The sequence below is a fragment of the Schistocerca cancellata genome, chromosome 10, assembly GCF_023864275.1.
Source record: "Schistocerca cancellata isolate TAMUIC-IGC-003103 chromosome 10, iqSchCanc2.1, whole genome shotgun sequence".
Classification (NCBI taxonomy): Eukaryota; Metazoa; Arthropoda; class Insecta; order Orthoptera; family Acrididae; genus Schistocerca; species Schistocerca cancellata.
In genome coordinates this window covers 150,482,424-150,503,793 of record NC_064635.1, presented here as the reverse complement: position 1 = coordinate 150,503,793, position 21,370 = coordinate 150,482,424, and the positions used below count along the sequence as shown (strand labels likewise).

The following is a 21,370-nucleotide window of genomic DNA, read 5'->3' as shown; positions in this document are numbered from 1 at the left end:
TGAAATATTTGCTTGCCGTTTAATTTGTTTGGGACATCGTACTCCTAGAGATAGCTGCTCAACTGCTGCAATATCAGTTGTTTAATCTGTCAAAACTGAGAAGCCAACAGCAGCGTCAGCTACAACCACTGTGTTATTTCGAATATTTTTTCCATTTCCCCGTTTCAGCTGCTTATTTCCAAATGTTCTCTTAGAGCATCATCACGGCTTCAACTAAAAAATGTAATAAATTCTATTAATTTCCAAATGTTGTTATGCCGAATGGCAATATCATTTGCTCCCAAATAGCTATAGTTGATACGACTGAATACAATTTTTTCCTGTTTCCTGCAACATCTATACCAGCAACATTATGTAAATTTACTGGCAGCTGATTACCTCCTGCCAGCCGTTGTGGCCGAGCGGCTCAAGGCGCTTCAGTCCGGAACCGCGCGACTGCTACGGTCGCAGGTTGGAATCCTGCCTCGGGCATGGTTGTGTGTGATGTCCTTAGGTTAGTTAGGTTTAACTAGTTCTAAGTTCTAGGGGACTGATGACCTCCGATGTTAAGTCCCATAGTGCTCAGAGCCATTTGTTTACCTTCCATTATTGGTGTACGGTTGTTGGCTTCAACAACTGATAATTTATGCCATTGAGAATTTTCACGCTTTCTTGCAGATTCATGGAAACATATATATTTTTGAAACGCATTGGCAATAAATGCTCCTCTGTAAACCCTTTTCGTTTTTTGTAGAAATAACACACAAAATTTACATAGGACTCCTTTCAAAAGTTTTGAGTATGCAGCTTAATGTTTATATTGGCGAAAGAACCTTTTGTTGCAGAAATTGTTATTTTTAAAGCTTTAATTTTCTGACTGGATCCCGCAATTCCTCAGAACTAAATATTTTTGTTCGACAGACAAAGACATTATACAGTTATTGACAACTATACCGGGATCAAAACTTTGTTCTGCTCATGACCTAGATGTGCCAGACGTTGAAGCGATTGATTTTTCTACGACTTGAGTACAAGAAATTCCTCTTGGTACTACATTGTTGTCTTTTTCTTACTCATTCTCGTTACTGGTTGAATTTATGTCAATTTTTTCGTTTCTTGAAAAAACTTCTAATATCCATTATTTCTGTAAAGGAGAAGGAAAAATTCGATATAGAATGAAGCCAAACCCAAATGTTGTCCTTGCTATAGCATTCATGTTAGTGGGCACGGTAAGCAATTAATTGTTTAATGATTGTCTTCGTGTATTTCTGTGCGTGAATATTTTGCATTTTCTTAGACACACCAAGATAAAGTCTCTGTATTCTATTTTCTAGGATGTCATTAAGTGAATATACTAAGGGTGGCGTTTCGCTAAGCAGCACTTAGCATTGCCGAGTTGTATACAATTAAGTACATATTAAGAGTGAAAATGGAAAAACTTCTAAGGGTATCTTCTTCAAAAACTACGTTTTGGATGCTTTTGTGTTCTCGGTACTCCGCTGCATGTCGCTAGACTTTATACATCTTCCAAAGCATGGAGAAAGCCTTTCAAACATGATTGGTAGTTGGACAGCAAGCTGTGGTTCTCTCTGGAGTTCCAAAATTGAAAAAAATATGAGATGTGTTTGTTGATTACAGTTCTACTATTTAAAAACCTATTGCTGTATTTCCTAATTGGATTGTAGTAAATAAAATTACCTCAGCACTAACAGCACTTGGAAAAAACCTCTTCCTGCTATTACTTGAAATCTACCGCTTTTGAGACAGCGTCTGTGTACAAAATACAAGACGGAAAGGACGAAAACATCAATCAGTCACTGATAATAATGGTATTTATTTACACACATAATCCCATTGCTGGTTTCGAACAACAGTTTCATCTTATGTTCACATTTATATTACATTTGCTATTGTTACATTTATAAGAATGCCTTCTCAGTTTTTTGGATACAGATCACTTCTTTGCAAATAGACCTATCCGTCCTCTCTTCTGCGTTTAACAGCGGAATTCCGACTGCACTCTTAGCATCGCCGCCCTGGCCTTTAATTTCACCGAAGGCTGCTTTGGCTTTTCTATTTGCTCGGTCAGTCCTTCCGGCGATCGTTTCTTTTTTTCATTTCTACACATTTTGCGTGTGACCGTTTCATCTTCCCTGCCATGCGGTTCAGATTTATTTCACTCTCAAGGGATTTATATTGCACTATTCCCTGGAAGTTTTTGTATTCCATGTTTTGCCGATTAAATGAAGTACTTCTTCTGTTACCCAAAGCTTCTTTGGAGTTACTTTCCGTGTGGTTATGTCTGGCTGCCCAACATCGGTGAGTGCTCTTTTCAGTGCTGTCCGCTCTTCATCTGAACTGCCTACTGTGATGTTCTTTAGCTTAGTATCCACACCCTAAGCGAACTTCATACAAGTCTCATCATTCCTTTGTACTTCAGTGTCCCACTTCCTTCCTCACTGGAGAAACGGGTTCATGGTGGTCAGGCAGAGATTCGGAAATCAGATATTGGATTGTAAGGAATAGCCAGGAGCTGATATAGACTCAGATGAATACAAAGTTTCCTTATACATGTTGAATACCCGTTGAATATCTTTATGTACTCACTTTGTGTCTTCGTATTCTGTCTGAGACATCGGCATGTATACCTGAACTATTGTTGTAGAATCTGATAAGAACAACCCTATCACTGAACTGTTCGCGGTATCTCAAACTCTGCCGTACCTTCCAATTCATAGCGAACCCTACTCAAGTTATATCTTTTGTTGCTGCTGTTGATGTTACCCTACCTTCTTCCGACCAAAATTCCTTATTTTCTTTCGATTTCACTTCATATACTACACAATATCTAGACTGGGTCTTTGTATTTCAGATTTTCTAGCTTTCCTACTACATTCAAAGTTCTCTGATAATATTTTTCCGTAATTGGTGATGCCATCTTTCTCTCATGGTCACCACCTCGTTTTCAGTCCCCTCCAGAAGTTCCAAAGAGGGCTAATCCCGACTCTTTTGCCAATGGAGAGATCATGATGATACTTTTCTTGTCTTTAATGAAGTCTTTTCCATCGCCTTCTACATCCTCATACACTTCAGCATTTCTGATTCGTTCGACTTGTAGGGGAATTTCCCACCTTAAGGTAAAGAGAGAGCCCTGGAGCTCTGTCCTGGTCTCCGTTCTCTTTGACAAGGCCGTTGACAGAGGAAGGATGGCTCCTTATGCCGGATGATTTCGGCCGCTACTGGTGATCACTTTTATTCAGAATTTTATCAGTGGCTGGGTTCGAACCTGGGGCCCATGTCGTTTTTATCACAAATCAAAAATGCCTCTCCTAGACCACGATTCTTTCATGGTCCCAAATCCCCAAGCTTTTCCTACTCACTCCATCATTTCCTACTCCAGCATCCACATTCTTCTACGCCTTCGCTGCAGTGCCCCAAACCTTAATGAAGAGGGTGACTGCGGGAAGGGGTAGAAGAAGTAAGAAGGAAGGTAGATCCAGTTGACAGTGTGGTAATTAGAGATGGCATAGAAGCTCGGATAGATGGGGAAGGAAACTGACCTTGCCCTTTTCGAAGGAACCTAGAGCGATCTAGGGAAATCAGGAAGAAACTAAATTTTTCTGGCCAGACAAGTATTTGAACCAATGTCCCACTTAATGCGAGTCCAGTGTGATAACCACTGCACCACCTGTCCTGGTATAGTGAAAGAAGAGGAAGAGGAGAGAAAAAGGACGGGAGGTCGAGGAAGGGGGATGGAGAGAGTTGCTGGGTTGTGGAAGCCGGTATGAAGACAGGTTCAGGGAAGATGTAGGGTTTTCCTGTAGCTGCACCCTTCGCTATTCCCGTTCGCCTCGCGTACGTGCCCATTGGCACCCTCGCCCACACTTCACCTCTTCTCCACCCTTCCCCTTTCTCTTTCCTTTCTTTCTATCCCACTCTCCTTTTTTTTTGCTCCTGTTGTGTCAGCTCGCTTTCCTCGTCTCTGAATGTGCCACGAAGCGGAAGCCGCCTAGCGGCCCGCATAGCACGGTGCGACCCCGGCGAAAGCTCCGGAGCGCCACTGCGGTTTGCGAATGAAGCGGTGGGAGTAATGTCTGGCCATTAACCCGCGCTGCAGCCTGCACGGAGATCAGCCACGCCCCACGGTAACGCTCGAGTCTGCCGACCTAGCCTTGAGAGCTTCTTTCTCTACCTGCTGTCCCACTGTGAAACATTGCCCCCTCAGCGTCGCTTTATAGTCGTGGCTACGCCTGGCCACTGCAAATGCAGTACCGCTACACTCTAATTGATGTGTAGCTCTCTCCCTTTTCCTCTCTCTGTTTCTCCCTCCCCTCCCCCTCCCACCCTCTGGGTCGCACACACTCAGAACACGCACACATAGAGTTTCCGATTTTTTGCAGAGCGAGGTAGCGCAGTGGTTAGCACACTGGACTCTAATTCGGTAGACAATGGTTCAAACCTGCGTTCGACCATCAAATCGCTCCATGCAAGTGTCTGGATGCTTCTTTTGAGGTGGCACGGCCAGTTTCTTTCACCATCCTCGACAGAATCCGACCTTGTGCCCCACGTCTAATGACACTCCACGTTAAGCCCAATCTTCTTTTCTTCCTTCGATTTGTTTCCTTGTTAAAAGTGTAAATCTAAAGGCGTTCTAACGCAAAAGAACACTGCAGAACAGTACTAGGCAGGTTTCTGTGGGCGGCAGAATGCACTTGCCTTCTTCTGGCGCAACAGTCTGGAACCGCGTGACCGCTACGGTCGCAGGTTCGAATCCTGCCTCGGGCATGGATGTGTGTGATGTCCTTAGGTTAGTTAGGTTTAAGTAGTTCTAGGTTCTAGGGGACTGATGGCCTTAGAAAAGTCCCATAGTGCTCAGAGCCATTTGAACCATTTGAACTTCTTCTGGCTTAGAACTGCCTTACTCTGACTGGGGGCCTACAGTGCAATTTTTAACTTTTTTATCACTCTCATATCATTTCCAGAGGTGAAAGAAACTACAAGTGCCAGAAAAAAATGGAAAAACCGAAGGGGAACTGGACCCATTACATTTGAATAGGTGCGCCGACACTCAATCACTTTGTCTCCTTCTTCCTCAAACAAGCACCCTAGCATTCCCCATTAATTTTCCTCTGCAGAACAAGCTATCGGATTCAAATAAGGTCTCATTTTGCAGTTAATCTTTCTGTAACCGGCTTATCGAAAAGATTATATGTCAAATTTAAAATCAGAGGTGTTGTGACGCACGAAAATGCACTCGCCGGTACAACTGTGGGTTCTTTGGTTATCTCTAGGAGGAAATTGAGTGGAACTATAATATGTCAAACATTAGAATTGGAAGGAAAATCAGCATTGGCCGAATTTTGTTGTTTTATTGTCAGCAAAATCGATTTTCAATCACTTAGTGACCATACTCAGTGCTGTAATATGCAATTAAAATTGGTAGGCACTGGTATCAAGCTACAACCACAAGCTCAGAGCGATCACATATATGATAACCACGAGCTTAGAGCGATCACATATATGATCGCTCTAAGCTTGTGGTTATAGCTTGATACCAGTGCCTACCAATTTTAATTGTATATTACAGCACTGAGGATGGTCACTAAGTGATTGAAAATCGATTTTGCTGACAATAAAACAACAAAATACGGACAATGCTGATTTTACTTCCAATTTTATCCACTATTTGGTCGTGGTGCATACATCACTCCAGTCGCCAGTCAATGTCAAACATTAGTTCACATTATTACAATAATATGAAGATTTAGTTAACTTTGTACAAAGCATTTCCGCAGGAATGTTCTGAGTATAGTCTCCGAATATTAAAGTATCACTTGATACAGACAAATTTACAGGACTCTTCACTTAAACACTAGAAGAATAAAGGACACAATGTTGAGAATTAATGCACTGTCTCATCAAAAACGCATTCAGCAACTTAGATTTCCAGTTTAATCCATTTCTGTGCCCAGTTTCGGCGTTCCACAATGCCATCTTCATACCCCAATGTAAAGACAATAATAGCAGTGTAAAAAACATAACAAAATGGCCGATTTGCTATGTAGTTTACACTGTTATTATTGTTGTCTTTAAAAACGGGCCTGAAGATGGCGTAGCGGGAGGTGAAAACTGGACGTAAAAAAATAAAATTTGTAAATATAGACGGCTGAAGGTGATTTTGATTTGACAATTGAGACTGAACAGCCGAAGTCCCACAACTATCCTGTATAAAGATGGACTTCCGGAGATCTGGTACAGTGTTGCCTGTCACAGACGATGCTGTCGTCTTGATCGTAGACTGCGAACTGGTGTCGAACGTTCCTCCTTTGCGGTGTCGTAGCGAAGCTCTAGGAGGCAAGCCTCCGCCGGCGTTGCTCATTTGTCGGTGCGGCACGATGCGACTACACTTTCCCGTGGTTTCGGCGCGAGAAGCGTACCTCGCTTTGGCAAGTCACTCTTCAGACACCACAAGGGGATCATCATCTTTTGATGTTAAACAAAAAAATTGAAATATTGCGCCTCCAGACCCGAAATCTCATGAACCTTATTTGTCCAGGGCAATTCAATTATTCTTAGAAACTGAAATTAATATTAAAATTAAAAAATAGAAAAACCTCAAAACTCCTTTTTCTGAAGTAATTTAATCCTTCTTGAGAACTGTTGTTTTGGGGGGAAGGTTCAAATGTTCAAATGTGTGTGAAATCTTATGGGACTTAAATACTAAGGTCATCAGTCCCTAAGCTTACACACTACTTAACCTAAAGTATCCTAAGGACAAACACACACACCCATGCCCGAGGGAGGACTTGAACCTCCGCCGGGACCAGCCGCACAGTCCATGACTGCAGCGCCTTAGACCGCTCGGCTAATGTGGGGGGGAAGGGGGAGGGTGATGGAGAAGTTGTTGGGCGAGAGGGAGGGGGGGGGACTTCTTCGTAACAAGTAAAATATTTGTGTAAGATGAAGTCTTTTCTTTTTTAGAGGGAATCTCTCGCTCTGTCGTGAAAGTCCCTGACAGATTAAAAGAAATATGTGTGCTGGACCTCATCTCGAACCTGCAATCCATGTCTTGTTGGGGAAATGGATTCTGTGAAGTTGGTAAGGTAGGAGAGAGACTCAGGCACCAGTCAAGCAGTGAGAGCGGGTCGTCAGTCGTCTGTGGATAGCTCAACCGGTAAGATCGCTGACCATGAAAGGTGAAGTGTGTGTTCCGCTCTGGCACACACTCTCAACCTGTCACGAAGCATTTAAATTGCAGTGTCTAGGAAACCTGCATACTCGGTTCGGAAATAATCAATCTTCTTCAGTACAGACAATCCCAAGTCTGTGCTACATAGAGAATACAAGCGAAGTGACTGCGTTGACGCTGCTGTCGAAGTCGCTAATCTTGAAGCTGCTACTGAACCGGGCCGCCACCAGTCGATCGCGGCACTTACGTCCTCTCCATATAGGGGACGTTCCTGACGCATTGTCATCCTGGAGGGAGGTCCGGTCAGCGTGCGATTGGCTGACTTCTTCTACATCTACATTTACACTCCGCAAGCCACGCAATGGTGTGTGGCGGAGGGCACTTTACGTGGCACTATCATTACCTCCCTTTCCTCTTCGAGGCGCGTATGGTTCGCGGGAAGAACGACTGCCGGAAAGCCTCTGTGCGCTCTCGAATCTAATTTTACATTCGCGGTCTCCTCGGGAGGTATAAGTAGGGGGAAGCAATTTATTCGATACCTCATTCAGAAACGCGCCGTCTCGAAACCTGGACAGCAAGCTACACCGCGATGCAGAGCGCCTCTCTTGCAGAGTCTGCCACTTGAGTTTGCTAAACATCTCCGTAACGCTATCACGCTTACCAGATAATCTTGTGACGAAACGCGCCGCTCTCCTTTGGATCTTCTCTATCTCCTCTGTCAACCCGACCTGGTACGGATGCCACACTGATAAGCAATACTCAAGTATAGGTCGAACGAGTGTTTTGTAAGCCACCTCCTTTGTTGATGGACTACATTTTCTAAAGACTCTCCTAATGAATTTGATATGATCATTCCACTTCAAATCGTTCCGTACGCATACTCCCAGAGATTTTACAGAAGTAACTGTTACCAATGTTTGTTCCGCTATCATATAATCATACAATAAAGGAACCTTCTTTCTATGCATTCGCAATACATTGCATTTTAATGTTAAGGGTCAGTTGGCACTCCCTGCACCAAGTGCCTATCCGCTGCAGATCTTCCCGCATTTCGCTGCAATTTTCTAATGCTGCAACTTCTCTGTATACTACAGCATCATCCGCGAAAAGCCGCATGGAACTTACAGCACTATCTACTAGGTCATTTATACAGGGTGTTACAAAAAGGTACGGCCAAACTTTCAGGAAACATTCCTCACACACAAAGAAAGAAAACATGTTATGTGGACATGTGCCCCGAAACGCATACTTTCCATGTTAGAGCTCATTTTATTACTTCTCTTCAAATCACATTAATCATGGAATGGAAACACACAGCAACAGAACGTACCAGCGTGACTTCAAACACTTCGTTAAAGGAAATGTTCAAAATGTCCTCCGTTAGCGAGGATACATACATCCACCCTCCGTCGCATGGAATCCCTGATGCGCTGATGCAGCCTTGGAGAATGGCGTATTGTATCACAGCCGTCCACAATACGAGCACGAACAGTCTTTACATTTGGTACAGGGGTTATATAGACAAGAGCTTTCAAATACCCCCATAAATGAAAGTCAAGAGGGTTGAGGTCAGGAGAGCGTGGAGGCCATAGAATTGGTCCGCCTCTACCAATACATCGGTCATCGAATCTGTTGTTGAGAAGCGTACGAACACTTCGACTGATATGTGCAGGAGCTCCATCGTGCATGAACCACATGTTGTGTCGTACTTGTAAAGGCACATGTTCTAGCAGCACAGGTAGAGTATCCCATTTGAAATCATGATAACGTACTGCATTGAGCGTAGGTGGAAGAACATGGGGCCCTATCAAGACATCACCAACAATGCCTGCGCAAACGTTCACAGAAAATCTGTGTTGATGACGTGATTGCACAATTGCGTGCGGATTCTCGTCATCCCACACATGTTGATTGTGGAAATTTACAATTTGATCACATTGGAATGAAGCTTCATCCGTAAAGAGAACATTTGCACTGAAATGAGGATTGACACATTGTTAGATGAACCATTCGCAGAAGTGTACCCGTGGAGGCCAATCAGCTGCCGATAGTGCCTGCACACGCTGTACATGGTATGGAAACAACTGGTTCCCCCGTAGCACTCTCCATACAGTGACGTGGTCAACATTACCTTGTACAGCAGCAACTTCTCTGACGCTGACATTAGGGTTATCGTCAACTGCACGAAGAATTGCCTCGTCCATTGCAGGTGTCCTCGTCGTTCTAGGTCTTCCCCAGTCGCGACTCATAGGCTGGAATGATCCGTGCTCCCTAAGTCGCCGATCAATTGCTTCGAACGTCTTCCTGTCGGGACACCTTCGTTCTGGAAATCTGTCTCGATACAAACGTACCGCGCCACGGCTATTGCCCGTGCTAATCCATACATCAAATGGGCATCTGCCAATTCCGCATTTGTAAACATTGCACTGACTGCAAAATGACGTTCGTGATGAACACTAACCTGTTGATGCTACGTACTGATGTGCTTGATGCTAGTACTGTAGAGCAATGAGTCGCATGTCAACATAAGCACCGAAGTCAATATTACCTTCCTTCAATTGGGCCAACTGGCGGTGAATCGAGGAAAGAGTACATACTGACGAAACTAAAATGAGCTCTAACATGGAAATTAAGCGTTTCCGGACACATGTCCTCATAACATCTTTTCTTTATTTGTGTGTGAGGAATGTTTCCTGAAAGTTTGGCCGTACCTTTTTGTAACACCCTGCATATATTGTGAAAAGCAATGGTCCCATAACACTCCCCCGTGGCACGCCAGAGGCTACTTTAACGTCTGTGGACGTCTCTCCATTGAGAACAACATGCTGTGTTCTGTTTGCTAAAAACTCTTCAATCCAGCCCCACAGCTGGTCTGATATTCCGTAGGCTCTCACTTTGTTATCAGGCGACAGTGCGGAACTGTATCGAACGCCTTCCGGAAGTCAAGGAAAATGGCATCTACCTGGGAGCCTGTATCTAATATTTTCTGGGTCCCATGAACAAATGAAGCGAGTTGGGTTTCACACGATCGCTGTTTCCGGAATCCATGTTGTTCTCACAGCCTTCTCTTTCCCGTCGGTCCCGACTGGCGTGTCGGCGCCTGACTTTACGCCGCAACATAAACAATCTCGTAAACAAAAATCCTGTAGTAGCTGTAGTGATACCGAATTAGAGCAGTACCACTGTGAATGTTTTCCACCGTGCTGTGTCGTCCGAACAAGACACTGCCAGGGCAAAGCACCACAGGCGCAAAGATGCGACTGTTGCGTGCCACAGTCTCGCCACATGCGTGAGTTCCATCAGCGCCATGGGCGGCGATGAAGATATCGACTTCGCCTCGGCCGACTGCTGGCCGAGTGCAATCCGTCAATGACAGACAATAGGCAGAAGCCTGTTCGGGAGATAGAAGAGCAGCTCTCGCCCAATTGGTTGCAGGTCATCGTCAAGGGGTGACTTGGAACTACGTTTAGTGAACTCTAAGAAGTGAACAGACAGTTGTTGTAGATTGCATCTGCTATATACTGTGACATTTATCTAGTATTATTTGCACTTAGCAATTGAGAGCCTGTTTTGTGTTATATTACACCGCTGGCAATTACAATTGCTACACCAAGAAGAAATGCAGATGATAAATGGGTATTCATTGGACAAATATATTATACTAGAACTGACATGTGATTACATTTTCACGACATTTGGGTGCATAGATCCTGAGAAATCAGTACCCAGAACAACCACCTCTGGCCGTAATAACGGCCTTGATACGCCTGGGCATTGAGTCAAACAGAGCTTGTACAGGTACACCTGCCCATGCAGCTTCAACACGATACCACAGTTCGTCAAGAGTAGTGACTGGCGTATTGTGACGAGCCAGTTGCTCAGCCACCATTGACCAGACGATTTCAATTGGTGAGAGATCTGGAGAATGTGCTGGCCAGGGCAGCAGTCGAACAATTTTCTGTATCCAGAAAGGCCCGTACAGGGCCTGCAACATGAGGTCGTGCATTATCCTGCTGAAATGTGGGGTTTCACAGGGATCGAATGAAGGGTAGAGCCACGGGTCGCAACACATCTGAAATGTAACGTCCACTGTTCAACGTGCTGTCAGTGCGAACGAGAGGTGGCGGAGACGTGTAACCAATGGCACCCCATACCATCACGCCGGGTAATACGCGATGGCGATGACGAATACACGCTTCCAATGTGCGTTCACCGCGATGTCGCCAACCACGGATGCGTCCATCATGATGCTGTAAACAGAACCTGGATTCATCCGAAAAAATGAGGTTTTGCCATTCGTGCACCACGTTTGTCATTGAGTACACCATAGCAAGCGCTCCTGTCTGTGATGCAGCGTCAAGGATAACCGCAGCCATGGTCTCCGAGCTGATAGTCCGTGCTGCTGCAAACGTCGTCGAACTGTTCGTGCAGAAGGTTGTTGTCTTGCAAATGTCCCCATCTGTTGACTCAGGGATCGAGACGTGGCTGCACGATGCGTTACAGCCATGCGGATAAGATTCCTGTCCGAGTATTACCCTCCTGAACCCGCCGATTCCATATTCAGCTAACAGTCATTGGATTTCGACCAATGCGAGCGATCAGCAATGTCGCGATACGATAAACCGCAATCGCGGTAGGGTGCAATCCGACCTTTATCAAAGTCGGAAACGTGATGTTACGCATTTCTACTCCTTACACGAGGCATCACAACAATGTTTCACCAGGGAACGCCGTTAAACTGCTGTTTGTGTATGAAATCGTTTGGAAACTTTCCTCGTGTCAGCACGTTGTAAGTGTCTCCGCCGGCGCCAACCTTGTGTGAATGCTCTGAAAAGCTAATCATTTGCATATCACAGCATCTTCTTTCTGTCTGTAGCACGTCATTTTCGTGGTGTAGCAATTTTAATGGCCAGTAGGGTACATGCAGTGTTGCAGACTCCATTATTCGACAAGTCACAAAGGTAAGTAAACATTTTTATCTCATTTTTGTGATTTTGTTACTAATTTATTGGAGTGCTGTAGAACCTTCGTTCTATCCTGTTACCTGACCCGGGGACGTAGCTGTGCAACAGCCGCAGGAAGAAATTGTCCTAGCGGTGTACTACACCAGAAGCCGTTTCACGTACTCACAAGTTCGACCTACCGTAACAATAGTGGCAAACGGCCTCCATAAGCAGTATCGACGAGGCCTTTATAAAACTACCGACGAAGCTTCGCAGAACACCGCAACGATATACGCGACTAATGCGTTATAAATAAATTTTAATAACATTTGTTGTATCGTTTATTAACACAACACCGCAAAGCGTTTGTTTTTCGTTTCCTTGTTGCATGAAAGACGCAGCGACTAGGTTACAGCGACGGCTTTTCTTTCACATCACAAGATTAAATTTTCGCTGTGTCGAAGACTGTCTGCAGCAAAAAGCAAAATCTCAAGCGGCTATCATCAAGGACGGTCGTAGACATTTAAACATCGATATCTCCTACAATACTACAGTTAAAATGTTAAAACTTGAGACTGTTATGTAGAACATAGTGAACGGTATTATGTGTGGTTTTTGTTTGATATTGTCCATGAACATTCATTTTATTAGGATTTGAATTTTTATTACCGTTTTACAAAAATGGTTCAGATGGCTCTGAGCACTATGGGACTTAACGTCTGAGGTCATCAGTCCCCTAGAACTTATAACTACTTAAACCTAACTAACCTATCACACACACCCATGCCCTAGGCAGGATTCGAACCTGCGACCGTAGTGGTCGCGCGGTTCCAGACTGTAGCGCCTAGAACCACTCGGCCACCAAGGCCGGCTACCGTTAGACATGTAATATACCTTTCCTCATAAAGACATCGAGCATTAAAGATGAAACTTTTATATCTGCATAAAGGCTGGTAAAAGTGTGCAACAGATTTTTGTTTGAGCTCATACTTGTTTTCAAATTAATTTTACAGTTTTATGTCAACCAACCCTGTCCCATTTTCCTCACACACTCAAGGAGAACTTTTTCACAGTCAAGGTAAAGAGAAAGTGCTGCGCAGGGTTATTCAGTGAGAGATTTTTAAGAATTATGCCAAATTTCGGCAGGTTCATCTTCAAATGTTTCAAATGGCTCTAAGCACTATGGGACTTAACATCTGAGGTCATCAGTCCCCTTCACTTAGTACTACTTAAACCTAACTAACCTAAGGACATCACACACAGCCATGCCCGAGGCAGGATTTGAACCCGCGACCGTAGCAGCAGTGCGGTTCCGGACTGAAGCACCTAGAACCCCTTTACCACAGCGGCCGGCCGGTTCATTTTCAGACGGCTGTTCGCGTTTATATTACATCTGTCATTGCTTACGTTAGCTGTTGCTGTTTCTTTCAACATCTAATGTAAACGACAACAAATGTGATAGAAACGCAAACAGCCGTCTGAAGATGAACCTGTCGGTTCGAAACCGCTAATGGTGTATTTGTTTAAATAAAGAGCATTATTAACAGTTGCTGGTTGCTGTTTTCTTCCTGGCACGAATCAGCTTCTATTTATCAAACAGCCAAAGTCTCAAAAAATGTCAGGAGGGATAAAGATTTTGTTCCAAGTGCAATTAATACCGACACACTATGTTTTATTTGTGTTAATTTAAATACGGATATACTTATTAACTTTTTAAGTAGTACAACAAAAACCAGTTACTTTTCAGTTTTGGTAATCTAGATGGGAGCACAGTTTCTTACAAACACTATGCTCCATCAACTAACGCATGTTTGTTAGATTTTTCTCCACAGTTTGGGAGGGACATGCAACAGAGTACCGAGCACACAGTAGCAACGAAACGCTTTTTTTTTCTTAAATGGCCTTCACAACGTTTTCCACTTGAACTCTTATTATACATATTTTATGTTACTGAAATGTTTTGAATACAACAATATGGGAACTGTGAGTCCACCTTGATGCAAAACACTTCTGTTATTTATTTAGTTTATTCCCCAAACTACTTTCAGCGACAAATATTTCCATCATCAGTGGGTTCTTTAAAACACGCAGAAAATGGCGTAGTTGTAACACACTGTAAAAGGTTATTTCATGTGTACTGTTTGTTTTTCAATATTCTTTTCTGTGAATACTTTCATAATATCTTATTTTTTACACGTTACAATATGGTTTTAAGATTGTTCGAACTGAAAGCGACATATTTTCTGTGCTTTTATGTTGCCGTTTATCTTGGCATACATCACGTCATCTGGAGCTGTGTGAGCGGCTGTTACAAACAAATACAAAAACGTGAACATATGAATGTCAGAGTTACACAACAGGGATTGCGAGAGTGTTGAGGATACTCACCTTCGTTGCACGGCTTGCAGCTACTTTTATACCCAGAAAAACATAACTTTCGCACCTTGTTCGTGCTCCAAAACATTATTATGTTTGCGTCTGTCGCGAGAAATGTTTCGCATGTTGCGAGAAGGCACGTCGTGCGCGGCCCCTCCCACCGGAGGTTCGAGTCCTCCCTCGGACATAGGTGTGTGTTGTGTTCTTAGCATAAGTTAGTTTAAGTAGTGTGTAAGTCTTGAGACCGATGACGAAGGCAGTTTGGTCCCTTAGGAATTCACACACATTTGAACATTTTGAACATTTTCGGGAAGGCTATGAAAGTTGCAGCGGTAGTTGTAACGACTTCTGTTCCTTATTCAGATCTCTGGTGTGATGGGAGAGTGGTTCTCTTGCGTGTGTGTGCTTTCTGTTCAGTGTCCTGCGTCAGTTCTGTCAGAGCAATAAAGAGTGTGTTGTTGCAAAGTGTTGTGTTTTCGTTTACTACGTTTTTCCCTTCCACTGTAGCCTTTTGTATGTAACGATTTTCTTCTGTTCTTAGTTGTCGGGGAAATAGTGACATAGGAAATGAAACAAATCATCAGAAAGAACAAACCAGCCATAAACGCAAATACAAAAACATCTGATGGGAAAACAGTATACACAGAAAATTAAAACAACATAATGCACTCATTACCAAGGCGGACAAAGGGAGCTCTCTTCTCTTAATAACACAGGCAGAATACACTGAGAAAATAGAATTTCCGCTCGGTGTAGCCGCGCGGTCTTAGGTGCCTTGTCATGGTCCGTGTGGCTTCCCCAATCGGAGGTTCGAGTTCTCTTTCGGGCATGGGTGTTTGTGTTGTCCATAGCGTAAGTTAGTTTAAGTTAGATTAAGTAGTGTGTAGGCTTAGGGACCGATGACCTCAGCAGTTTGGTCCCATAAGGCCTTCACATATTTTAAAATAGAAGAATTTCTGGAGGGGAATAAAATAACCAACCAAACCAGTGGTCCAACACAGAGGTACCAAAGCAACCTAAAGTCTCTCTTAAAAAGCATCACACACATCCGCACACAGAACGAGGCAAAAAGAAAAACAACACAAAGGAATCCTAAAGCTCCTCTTAACAAGCCACAAACTTCTTATCCTCTTTAGGCCAATGGTGAGCATCAGAAAAGACCCATATAACTTACTAGGGAGACACATGCACACATTCCTACAGAAAACATACACATACACAACAGAAGCCTCAAAAACAAAGGAGATTTAATAGAGAAAATTAAGAACATCAGGATGCCCCCCAATAGCAAAACTGGTGTCTCTTGACGATATAATCACGTACACACACATACCCACAAAAGAAACTGTAAACATTATAGAACAGCAGGTAAAATTCAAGAAATTCCCACACATAGAAATGAATGAAATCTCATCCACTCTTAGGCTAATCACAGAACAAAACTACTTCACTTTCAACAACAACTTCTATTTGCAACAAGAGGGGCCACCCATCAGGTCCCCCATCAGTGGAACCATATCCATCATTTTCTAGGATCATATAGAGAACACAGTATTCAACAACATTGTAAAACGAGAAGGGTACAAAATAATTTACTGGTACCGATATGTGGATGACATAATCTGTCTCGTAGGTGAAACACAAAATAGGATAGAAGAACTTTTACAAGTAACAACAACCAACCTGAATATTCCCTGTACAGAGAAACCACACTGAAAAGGACTGCTATCCATAGCTCATCCAACCATCCGACAGTGCATAAATATGCCAGTTTAACACACATGCTCCATAGGATAAACAGAACACCTCCTAAACCAGAAAACTGCACACAGGAAATAAATATAATCAAACCAATTGCTGCCGAAAACGACTACCAAAGAAAGGTAAAAATGAAAAATAAAAATAGTGTTCATGAGAGCTCCAAAGAGTGGTAGGACTCATTCCACTTTCGCAGAACGCTCAATAAACAAAAACAATAACCGCACTAATGTCGAAAGTGATTCTGAAATGCAGCAACAGTTTACACTGAAAACTAATAAAAGAAGAAATTTATTACGTACACAACGCTACAGTGGAAGGAAGAAACGTAATGAACGAAAATTCAACACTTTGCATCAACACACTCTTTACTACTGTGAGAGAAACGACGCAGGGCACGAAACAGAAAGCACACACTCGCAAGAGAACCACTCCCCCATCACTCACAGAGATATAAACGAGGAACAGAGGTCGTCAGAACTCATAGCCTTCTCGCAACATGCGATACATTTCTCACGACAAATTCGAACAGCAAGATGGCGTAATGTTTTTGATTATGAACTAAGTGCGAAAGTTACATTTTTCGGCGTATGAAATTAGCTGCAAGCGGTCCAACGAACGTGCGTGCACGAGAAACTAAGCAACAGGCTACAACACACCAATCCTGTATCCACAACACTAACGCAATACCAAATTGAGTAGCGCTGACATACGAAGATCACATTTTTGTATTTGCTTAATAACTGCTGCTCACGTAGTTGCAAATGATATGACGTATGCCGAGAAAAACGGCAACAGAGAAATACAGGAGATATGGCGCAGTCAGCGACAACAGTCTTAAACCTACACTGTAAAAGAAAAAAAATCAATATTTAAAGAACAAACATTATACATGTAATAATGTTTTACTGTGTTTTATAACTATGCTATTTTCTACAAGTTTTAGATTTAAAGAACCAACTCATGATGGCGATATTTGTCGCTGGAACTAGTCTGGGGAATAAATAAGTGAATAAATAACAAAACTGTTTTGCATCAAGACAATTCCCGTATCGTTGTTTTTGCATGCAAACACGGACGAAATGGAAGAGTTCCAAGATAAAGTTAGTGTTTTAAGTACTTGGTAAGATTGTGTACGCTGGGCTATTACATCAGTAAACTTGAAGTGTTTCTGAAGAAACCGTGTTCGTGAAATTGTGAATGTTACTGAAATTATGTATTATAACGTTATTTTTGTGGTGTCACCGCCAGACACCACACTTGCTAGGTGGTAGCTTTAAATCGGCCGCAGTCCGTTAGCACATGTCGGACCCGCGTGTCGCCACTGAGTGATCGCAGACCGAGCGCCACCACACGGCAGGTCGTGAGAGACTTACTAGCACTCGCCCCAGTTGTACGGACGACTTTGCTAGCGACTACACTGACGAAGCCTTTCTCTCATTTGCCGAGAGATAGTTAGAATAGCCTTCAGCTAAGTCCATGGCTACGACCTAGCAAGGCGCCATTAACCATTTCTAGAGAGAGTCTCACTTGTATCATGAAGAACGCTGTATACAAATGATGGATTAAAGTTAAGTATTCCAGCAGCTACGTACTTTTCTTTATAGCATTCATTACGTATCCTGTTTCAGACCTAACGCCAGCCTGCGTGAGTTGACGCGTGCATTTCGGCCTCCTCTCTCAATTAGTGTGCGTTGTGTTGGCTAATCTGCCGACACAACAATTTTAAATTTGGGTCTTCGTCAAAATTTAAATAACGATACCTGACGCAGAAAATGGAAGGATGGAGAATACAGATGGGACTAAAAGAACAAATGACTTAAAACAAATCGACAGAAATTAATTTACCTGAATAATAAGGATTTTTAACTAACAGTTTTTACTAATATTGAGAGGCGAAGGAAAATATTTAACCACTTCACTGTCCAGCCAAGGGCCAAGCCGCAGTGGTAACACCGGTTCCCGTCAGATCACCGAAATTAAGCGCTGTCGGGCTGGGCTAGCACTTGGACGGGTGACCATACGGTCTGACGAGCGATTTTGGCAATGGGGTGAGCTCAGCCCCTGTGAGGCAAACTGAGGAGCCTCTTGATAGAAAAGTAGCGGCTCCGGTCTCGTAAACTGACATACGGTCGGGAGAGTGGTGTGCTGAACACATGCCACTCCGTCCGCACCTATTGACGCCTGTAGGCGCAGAATGACACGGCGGCCGGTCGGTACCATTGGGCGTTCAAGGCCTGTTCAGGCGGAATTCCGATTAGTTTATTTCACTGTTCGGCGTGCCGTAGCGGTCCACTCCAGGCCGCATCGCCCGCTGCGCTAAACTGCTGACATAGCAGTCTATCCCGTATTTACAGGGTGGCGCATGAAATGTGTTACCGTTTTCTTTTTGAATATAAACTATTGTTAATACAATCTGAAAGGAACATATATTTCAATGAAGAGCCGTCCATGGAGATTTGTTCTGTAAGTAGACTGTATAAGTTTTCTTATTGGCAACGTTATGTAGCGCTCTGTATGAAAATCACTGGCTGTGCTGTGTGCAGTCTGTGGCTAGTTTGCATTTTTGTCTGCCATTGTAGTGTTGGGCAGCTGGGTGTTAACAGCGCGTAGCGTTGCGCAGTTGGAGGTGAGCCGCCAGCAGTGGTGGATGTGGGGAGAGAGATGGCAGAGTTTTGAAATTTGAAACACTGGATGTCATGAACTACTATATATATTATGACTGTTAAGGTAAATACATTGTTTGTTCTCTATTAACATCTTTCATTTGCTAACTATGCCTATCAGTAGTTAGTGCCTTCCGTAGTTTGAACCTTTTTATTTAGCTGGCAGTAGTGGCGCTCGCTGTATTGCAGTAGTTCGAGTAACGAAGATTTTTGGTGAGGTAAGTGATTTGTGAAACGTACAGATTAATGTTAGTCAGGGCCATTCCTTTGTAGGGATTTCTGAAAGTCAGATTGCGTTGCGCTAAAAAATATTGTGTGTCAGTTTAAGCACAGTCTTGTATAATTGTTCTAAGGGGACGTTTCAGTTCTAACTCAGCACATGGTCAATATGTCCACCATTTCGTTTCCTAACTTCCTTCAAACGAACACTGAAGTTAGTGATTACCCTACGGCACATGTCTTCCGTAATTTCACTGCAAGCTTGAAGAATAAGTCTTCTGAGCTCCATTAAATCACGTCTACGTTTCGGTAATTTTTTTTCCTTTAGGTACCGCCAAAGAAAAATGTCACATGGATTGAGGTCTGGACTATTGGGGGGCCAATTTTGTCCGTCATTGAAGTGACCTGGAAACCTGAGTGAAATGATTCGCATGTCGAAATTCTCGTGTAAAATCTCCAACACAGTGTTTGCAGTATGTGGCCTTGCTCCATCTTGCATGAACCACTGCGTGTCGAAGGGCAAGGCAGTAGCAAGAAGCTGTGGAATGAAGCTATTGCAAAGCATGCTCAAATAACGCTCGCTGTTCACAGTTTCCTCAAGGAAAAAGGGTCCAATAAGTCCGTGACTGGAAATTGCTGCCCACGCTGTAATCCTCGGAGCATAATGTTGTCGTTCATGAAGCACTTGTGGGTTTTCATTGCCCAAAAGCGTACATTTTGTTTGTTAACTACACCGTCTAAATGAAAATGCGCCTCGTCTGAAAACCAAACTTTGTTGAAAGTTTCTTCCCTATCCTCCGCACGCTGAGCAAACAGTAGTCTCTGCTGCTTGTGTTCTTCAGTGAACTCCTGTGCACAGGTCATCTTGTATGGGTACATATGGAGGTCACTTTTAAGAATGCATCTGGATATTCCCAGTTGCACTGCTGCCTTTCTACACGATTTCCTGGGACTGCTCTGTACAGCAACTAGTACCGCTTCAATATTCTCCGGCGAACAAACAGGCTTAGGCCGAGGTCGCTTCGTTTCCAATACTGTTCAAATGGTTCAAATGGCTCTGAGCACTATGGGACTTAAAATCTGAGGTCATCAGTCCCCTAGAACTTAGAACTACTTAAACCTAACTAACCTAAGGACATCACATACATCCATGCCCGAGGCAGGATTCGAACCTGCGACAGTAGCGGTCGCGCGGTTCCAGACTAAAGCGCCTAGAACCGCTCGGCCACATCAGCCGGCTCCAACACTGTTCCTTCCTGTACAAATGTATCGTACAACCTGTGGATGGTCTTCTTGCAAGGGACTCATCGTGTGTTAAACTGTTGTCGAAAATGCCTCTGAGTCACAATAAGGCTTTTCGTTTCATGAAAAAGTAACACAATTGCCGATCGTTGCTGTGTCGTCAATCTTCCACTGTCAGCCATTGCTGCTTACTAGTCTCCTAGAGGCAGTATAGTGAATTACACGTCATTTCGTAACTCATTTGTTTTTCCCAACTCTGCTGGTACTGCTGTAGAGATCCCAGCGGAATATCTAATGTGCATCGTAAATTGTGAAAGAAACAATTGGTGACACATTTCGTGCGCCACCCTGTATTCTCACCACAGTTCTTAAAGTCTACTTTGAATACTCTCTATTGCTGAGGTTCGTAAAACTAGATAACATTGTATAGAAGCACATTTCGTAAAGACTTTCTTGGGTGATATACAGGGTGTAATGGGTATAAGTGGAGATATTTGTATTGGTGACTGAGGCCGGTGTACTGAACAGCATTATATCAGTATTTACGTCATTTTCAGACTAGTAATTATAGCTATTAAATGTCGTATGTTTTTAGGTTGGTTAGTACCTCCAAGTCCATTTGGCAAGAGTAAGTCATTAACGCTTATTTTCCCCTGGGCACCAGGTGAGGTGTTCAGGTTCGACGCGTAAACGCAAACCGGGTAGTCTATACTAACAGGTGTAGTCCACTAGGTGGTGTAGAAAACATCAGTCGTAAAGTCTGTGACGAATTCGTGAGAAATGTATTCTACACTGATGTGTATACGCATTAAGGTACAAAATATAAAAATACCTGCACTTATACCCATTGTACGTGTGTTTCGAAACGAGACACAACACACAGTTCCACATCACACTGCTTACAGAAGTAATTTGATTCCTTTCGTTTCTTGTTCTCGCTGCACACGATGCATCTATTTACAGGTCAGTGTTGTTTTACTAGCGATTCAACGATACCT

The 21,370-nt window shown here is 43.4% G+C and overlaps 1 non-coding gene across 1 annotated transcript; it reads right to left on the bottom strand.

Moving 5' to 3' along the window:
* Positions 1-12,895: 12,895 nt before the first annotated feature.
* Positions 12,896-12,979, bottom strand: Trnas-gga (transfer RNA serine (anticodon GGA)). The gene is given in 2 exon segments: positions 12,896-12,930; positions 12,940-12,979. It is a non-coding gene; the product is annotated as a tRNA-Ser (tRNA).
* Positions 12,980-21,370: the final 8,391 nt, after the last annotated feature.